We start from the raw sequence: 5,418 nt of genomic DNA on the forward strand, positions 1-5,418 counted from the left end.
ATGTGTGCACGTATATATAGATGCGAATATGTGTCCGTATACATATGTACATGCGTATATGCACATGTGCGCGCGCTCTCTCTCTCTCTCTCTACCTCTCCGTTTCTCTCTCTCTCTCTGTCTCTCTCTCTGTCTGTCTCTCTCTCTCTCTCTGCCTCTCTCTCTCCCCCTCCCTCCCTCCCTCTGACTTTTAAGCTGCCAGAGCAGTTCCACGACTTGCCTTTCCTGCCTGGTGGTTTTGTTTCATTTGGTTTCGGTTCTACTTCAAAAAGTTATGCATTCATTGACTTGGCTGTTGTCATGGAATCCGGGGCTTATTTAGTGGATCCCTATTGACTCGGTCCTCCCCACCACGCCCCTCAACCCCACCCCCGCAGCCCTGCCACCCCAGACCGCCCGGCCGCCCGCCTTTCCGGTGTTTGTGGCCAGTGATCTTGAAATCCACGTTCTCCTGACCTCAAGTGCACTTTCCCCACCCACCCGCGCTTGCTTGTGTTTGTTGTCTTTGGACTTGGTCACGGTCTCTACCCAGGTTGAGTTTTGTTTTCTCTTGTTGGGGGTCCGAGTGTCTCCTTCGTTTCCTTTCTTGCTCCTGGGCTTGCGTGTCTGTGTCTGTGTCTGCTTTCGAAAGTCCTGCTTTGTTCTCCGAGCAGCGCTTGCCTGGTTTCACTTTGCCGGTCGGTCCCTCCCTCCTCCCCTCCGTCCCTCCGTCCCTCCGTCCCTCCGTCCCTCCCTCCCTCCCTCTCTCTCTCACTCCCTCTTTTGGGGGGAGGGGGTCCGGGGGAGCCCGGGATGTCACTGGTGCCCCTCTCTCGGCCCCCGAGCCCCCGCCGCCGGCGTCTCCGTGGAATGTCCCCCCACCACCCTGGAATCGCGTGGGCGGGGGAGCGCGTCTCCTTCGGGGCAGCCTCCTGAGGAGATAGTTCCCCGCTCCTCTCCCTTCCTCTGCGGCCGGGGTCGCGTCGCGTCGCGTGGCTCGGAGGCGGAGGAGGCTCCGGCCCGAGCTCGGGCGTTTGGGCGGCCGGCGCGATGGCTCCTCGGCGGCCGGCGACAGCGACCCGTCCTCGGGACGGTCGAGCCGGTTGTCAGGAGCCACCTGGCGGCCGCTTTTATATTGTCCCTCCCCTCCGGAGCTTCGGCGAGACCTGCAGGAGGATTGTGACTCAGCCGCCGGGCCCGAGGCAGTGCTCTCAGAGACCGGCTATGCTGGCGGTGACAGTCCCGGTGACACCGAGGCCTAGGGACGTCCTGCTGTCGCCGGAGATTGGTTCTCTAGGTTTCTGGGGAGGGTGACCGTCGCGGCGCTCCAGATCCGGGCTCTGGGGCGGCCTGGTCGGGTCGACCAGCATCTCCCCGTGCCCCTCCGGCCGTGGAGACGGACCGGCCGGGCCCTACCTGGGCCGGACCGCCGAGGTGGGCAGGGAGAGGGTCTTCCCTGCCCGGAGCGCCTGGACTCGGACTCGGCGGTCCTGCCTCCTCCCGGGTCGCCCTCAGGAGCGTTTGCTTCGCCCTCGGCCCCGCTCCGGAGGTGGGGACCGGCCCGGACTGTGGCGTGGAGGTCGGCGGAGGGCGCGGCTGGGTCCGGGCCCTCGGGTTCTCTCTGACCGAGGTGTTTTCCGCGTCGCACTCCGGAGGTGGGGACCCGCCCGCCGGAGTCGTGAGGGGTGACCCGGAGAGGACGGCCGGCGCGGGCGCGTGTGCGGTCCCCCGGTGGGGTCCGGTCGCCTGAGGCGTCTCCCGGCACGCATGCCTTTTCTTTTCTCCAAGTCCCGATAGGTCCGGAGACGTGGATGGACCGGGCCCTGCTTCCGCGGGTGGCCGGGGAGGGCGCGCTCGACCCTTCAGCGTGCCCTCGTGGGTCTCGGTCGTCGGACGCGACTTTTTCTCACCCCTCCCCAACTCCCTGAATCCCGGTCAGTCAGGAGGTGGGTGGGGACCGGCTCGAGCCGTCCTGGGTGCCCTGTGTAGGACGGTCTGGGCCCCGGGCGTGGGCCCTGGTCGGGGCCCGCTCGTCTTGTTGGAGGCGCCCCGCTGACGGTTCTTTCTTCTTTTTTCTTTATGCACATCGAAGTCAAATCCCCGTTCGGAGACTCGGACGGACCGGTACGCCTACCCGTGTGGGCGAAGCGGGGAGGGAGTCTCCGGCCAGCTCCCTCTCCCTTGGCGTCCGCGCCCCAACTTTTGCCACCACGCGGCCCCCTCCCCTCCCCCTCCCCCCCCAAGTCGACCAGATGGCCCCCGAGAGCTCCAGGCCTGGTGTTCATGGGGTAGTGCTGGGGACAGGTGGCCGGGTCAAGGTTCCGGGGTCCCTCCTTGCGAGTTGTAGATGGGCCCCGCTGTCGTCTGCTGTCATTTTGTCGCCCAAAATAGGTATTTTTTGCCACCAGGTAAGTGCTGACACGGTCTCCTTTGGTGTCTGCCACCGAGGACTTTGGGTCTCTGGATGCACGCGGGGCTCTGGGCCTGTGGGCCGCCAGCTGGCGCCTGGTTCGGCCTTTGCTGCTGGAGCCGCCCGCCTGGGCCTGTGCGCCCGCTCTCCTGTGTGGTGTTGTCTGGCCGACCCAGCTCGTGGTGCCGCCTCTGGGCGACCCGAGGGCGGTGGGGCAAGGCGGTGTGGGTCTTTGGCCCTGCGCTCCCCGCTGCGGGCACCCGGTGGTGGCTGGGACGACCCCAGCCCTGTAGGCTCCGTGCCACGTGTCAGGTGTTCTCCTCCTGGGGTCGTTGGCCGCCCTCGCCTGAGGTGTGAGGTTGTGGGCAGGGACGGGGGGGAGGTTGCCGGTGAGGTTTAAAGCGGGCCCCTCTGGTGACTGTCCTCGCCTGTGCCTTCTCCCTGCCTTCTCTCCCCCCTCCCCCACCCTCCACCTTGGCTCAACTGATTGATGTGGTGTGGTCGTGCTCTCCCGGGCCGGGCCTAAGCCGTGCCGGACGAGGGACGGGCGTTCCCAGTGAACGTGTCCGCTCTTCTCGGTCTGTCCGCGGGGCCCCTCGCCTGTCTTTCCCCCTTGCCCGTCGGGCAGGGTGAGGAAGGCAGGGGTTGGGGTGTGGCCTCCGGCCCTGACCTTCGGTCTCCCGTCCCCCGCCTTGGGGTGCCTAGTGGGGGCCGTTGGGCTTTGGACACAGCAGATGCGCTTGCTTCGCCTTCCTGGCGTGCTCCCTGCGAGCGGCCCTCCCTGCGGTGGGGAGGGCTGTGCCGCTGCCATGCCGCGCGCCCCCCGCATGGGTGTGTGAGCATGCCTCGTTGGACCCTCGGTGGTGCCCCTGGAGTGCTCCAGGTCGTCCCTCAGGTGCCCGAGGCCGAGTGGTGGTGTCGTTTTCCCTTAACCCTGTGTCCTCCTCGGGTCCCCGCCACGGTGGTGTGCGTGTGTCCCATGGGGGGGGGTCGAGACGGTAAGAGAAGCATTGTGTGCTCCCCTCGTTGTGGGGGCTGACGGGTGAGGCCTTGCCAGGGGGCCCTGACCCGCGCACACGCTCCTGTGTGGTGGCCCGCTTACCTATGCCGCAGACCCCTCCCGCCCAGTTGAGTGGCGGCTCCTGGTGTGCCTCCGTGGGCCCGAAGGAGAGACGATTGGGTGAGGGACGGTGCGCCCTCGGTGAGAAAGCCTTCTCTAGCGATCCGAGAGGGAGCCTTGGGGTACCGGACCCCCCAGCTGCTGCCCCTCCCAAGTGCGCAGTGGCCACCGTGGCGACTGCCAGAGCACGTGGGCAGAAAACCCCCCCTCCCCTCTGTGGGGAAGGGGTGTGATGGGTGCGCCGGCCCCGCGGTGGGGCCGTGTGCTGCTTTTGTTGCCTACTGCGGCCCGCGCCTCCCCCCTCTGAGTTGGGGGAGGGTCCCGCCGGGCCCCGCCGGGTGTTCGGCGAGTGGGGGGCCGTGCGTGTGCTGTGTGCGCGCAGCCGGCCCCGTGGTGTGAGCCCAGGGGGAAGGCGGGGGGGTTGGGGTGCGACTGCCTGGTCGGCCCCGGCTCCCCCAGCCCCGCAGCCGTGGTGAGGAGGAGCCTGTCGTGCCCGCCCTTGCCCCTGAGCCGCAGCCGGTGGCGGTGTGGTGGGCCCCCGGTCTGGGCCGCCCTCGCTCGAGAGTGTGTCCCCAGGATGTTGAGCCTCGGGGTCAGACTTAGATGGAAGACGGATCTGTTGAGGATGGATGGATGGATGGAGGAAGGTGGGTGGACGGCACGCCGGCCCTGGCGGCGGGGCTGGGGTGTGGGGCCCGCTCCAGGGATGGCCAGGAGCGGCCGGCGTCCCAGGCGTTGTGGGACCGCCCTCGTGTGTGGGTGGCGGTGGGATCCCGCGCTGGTTTTCCTGGTGGCCCGGCTGTGTCCTGGTGTTTTCTGGTCTCCGGGCGGCGCCCTCGCCCCGGTCCCGTGACCCCTGCTTGCGCGTGCTTGCCGGCCCCTCCCCACCGCTGCCGGCCTTCCTCCTCGTCCCGCGCGTGCGACCGCCTGTGTCCCCTTCCACCCCCGTTCCCCGCGGTCTGGGACCGAGCCGGCCTCGCCTCACGTGGGTGTCTCCCGGCCTCCGTCGGCCGGTGGCGTCCCCGGGTGGAGCAGGGCCCTCGGAGCCCTGAGAGGGGGGCGGGGCGGGGGGAGCCTTGGCGCGCACAGCAGGGTTGCGCGTGTGAGGGCTGTGGGGGCCGCCGGTACGCGGCGGGAGAGCGTTCTCCTGGGCCGGCTGCGGCTCCGGGTGTGTAGGGTTGGCGGTGGGCGTGAGGCCCCGTGAGGGGTGCGCCCCCTACCCCCCCCCCGCGGGGGGGGTGTGTGTGTGTGTGTGGGGTGGCCGGAGAGGCCAGTCTGTCGTTCTGGGTGTGCCTCGGGACCGCCCCTGTGCTGGGAGGCCTCTGGCGGTGAGATACCGCGGTGCGCCCTGGCGGCTGACTCGCTTCCCCCGGGTCGTTTTGAGCCATCCCCCTCGCGGTGGCGCGCGGCCACCCCCGCCTCCACCGCCGGTTCTGTGGCGTTGGTGTCACGTGGCTGCACCCCGTCCGTGCCCTTCTCCGTCCGTCCGTCCGTCCGCCTCGGTCCGCTCCCCATCTGCTGCTCCCCGGGGCCGCGCCCTGGCGTGTCTCGCTTCCCCGGGCCTGCCGCGGCCCCGATCTGTTGCCCGCTTTGCCGCCGCCGCCTGTCCGCCGACGTCGTCGCGGGCTGGGCGAGGGGGAGCGCCCGCGACCCCCCCCGACCCTCCCACCAGCCCCCCCCCCGCCGCGCCCCCTGCTCCGATGCGCTGTCCCGAGCGCGGGTCGGGTCCCCGGTCTGCCTCCCGCGGGCCGGTCGCCGTGTCCTCGCTGCCCGGCGTCCCCCGCCCCTCTGGGGTGGGCGGGACGGACGGGCGCTTGAGGGCGCGTCGGCCGTCCGCGGCGTGGCCCGGCCGGGGGTCCCCGGCCCGGCTCCCGGGGCCGCCGGGGCGGGCGGGCCCGCGACGGGGAGG

This window comes from Dama dama, chromosome 18, assembly GCF_033118175.1.
Source record: "Dama dama isolate Ldn47 chromosome 18, ASM3311817v1, whole genome shotgun sequence".
In the NCBI taxonomy this organism is placed as follows: Eukaryota; Metazoa; Chordata; class Mammalia; order Artiodactyla; family Cervidae; genus Dama; species Dama dama.